The sequence below is a fragment of the Cervus canadensis genome, chromosome 26 (assembly GCF_019320065.1).
Source record: "Cervus canadensis isolate Bull #8, Minnesota chromosome 26, ASM1932006v1, whole genome shotgun sequence".
Taxonomy (NCBI): domain Eukaryota; kingdom Metazoa; phylum Chordata; class Mammalia; order Artiodactyla; family Cervidae; genus Cervus; species Cervus canadensis.
The window spans coordinates 4,427,045-4,428,906 of record NC_057411.1 but is presented as its reverse complement, the minus strand read 5'-3'; the positions used below and the strand labels follow the sequence as shown (position 1 = coordinate 4,428,906).

General features: G+C 34.3%; 1 non-coding gene across 1 annotated transcript; it reads right to left on the bottom strand.

The window, feature by feature from the left end:
* Positions 1-1,087: 1,087 nt before the first annotated feature.
* On the bottom strand, positions 1,088-1,189 carry LOC122428558. Its single transcript, XR_006265772.1, has one exon. It is a non-coding gene; the product is annotated as a U6 spliceosomal RNA (small nuclear RNA).
* Between the last annotated feature and the right edge of the window lie 673 nt (positions 1,190-1,862).

Here is a 1,862-nt window from a genome sequence, read left to right as displayed (position 1 = left end):
AAGGGTCTCAAAGAGTCGGCCATAACTGAATACTGAGCACTGTGCTGTGATGATGAGATGCTGAACTTTGATTTAGAACATGTTGGTTCAACTCTTTAATCTGCTACTCACTGTTTTAGATCACCTTGGCCAAGGACTCTACTCTCTCTGTGATTTGGTTGTCTGTAAAATTGAAGGATTAAAATTTTTTTTCAAATTAATTAGGATTGTTGTTTAAAGTATTATCAAAATTTTACATGCACATAGTTTAAAGATAAATAGTTTCACAAAGCTTGTCTGAAAACAGCATCCCTTCCCCCACCACTTCCCATCTTCAAAGGAAAACACTTCCAACTTCTATTTCTTCTAATATTTGCCCCTGTGTCTCTATGTTATATGCTTAAATTTCTCATTTTTAAAATTTTTAAAATTGTGGTAAAATATACATGAGATTTTAACCATTTTAAATTAATTAAGTATATTCACATTGTTGTGCAATCATTATCAGTACCCATCTCCAGAATTTTTTTCATCATCCCAAACTGAAACTCTGTACCTGTTACAGTGTAAGCTTCCTTGACCCCCAGTCCTTAGTAAAATCTCCATTCTGCTTTCCATCTCTACATATTTGAGCATTCTGGGAACTCCATATAAGTGGAACCGCACAATATTTGTCCTTTAGTGGCTGGCTTCTTTCACTTGGTATCATGTCCTCAAGGTTTATCCCTGCTGTAGTACATGTCAGAATTTTCTTCCTTTTTAAGGTTGAATAATATTTCATTGTTTGTATATACAATGTTTTGTTTGTCCATTCATCTGTCAGTATACATTTGGGTTGCTTCCACCTTTTCGTTATTGTGAATAATATTGCTATGAACATGAGTATACAAATATCTGGTTTAGGTCCTGTTCTCAATTCTTTTGAGTATAATAAATGTGAAAGTGGAATTGCTGGATCATATGTGTTAAGTAGTAACACTTAAATTTAATTTTCTTTGAGGACCTAACAGCCTGTTTTTCATAGTGGCTAGACCACTTAACTTTGCTACCAGCAATGCACAAGAATTCCAATTTCTCCACATCCTTACTTGTTCTTCCTTTCTTTTTAAAAAATGTTAGAAGTGTCACCAATTTGTGTGTTGTCCTTGTGTGGGACTATACTGATCTCTATGTCATTCCAATTTAATAAATGTACTGCTGACGTGAGCACTTTGTATAATTTTGCTTTCTACTTTCTGGAAGAGTTCCTTAATTTTATCTTCTAGCCTTTCTACTGAGCTTTAATTTCTGCTATTATACATGTAATTTCCAAGAACTTTTGGTCGATGGTATCAAACATTCATGTTTCTTTTTCTTTTTTTTTCATGTTTCTTTTTCAAAAGAACTTCTTATTTTTTTTTAACATTGCTTTTTTTTAGAAGACTTTATTTTTTAGAGAAGATTTAAGTTTACAACAAAACGGAGAGGGAAGTACTGAGATTTTCCATATACTCCCTGCCCTTACACATCAACATTACCAGAGTGGTACTTTGTGTTACCAAGGCTAATCCCCCAACATCAGCATTACGAGAGCGGTACTTGGTGTAACCAAGGATAATCCTACGTTAACATCATAATCACCCAAAGTCCATAACTTACATTATGGCTCCCTCGTGGTGTTGTACACCCTATGTTTGGACTAATGCTAAATGACAAATCCCATCACAGTAATATTGTCCAAAGTATTTCCATAGCCCTAAAAATCCTTTGTGTTCTGCTTATTCATTTCCCCTCCTATCCACCATTACCCCTGGAAACCACTGATCAATTACCTTCATATTTTCATCTTTTTTAGAATGTCATATATTAACAGCTGGAATCATAGAGCCTTTTCAGATTGGCTT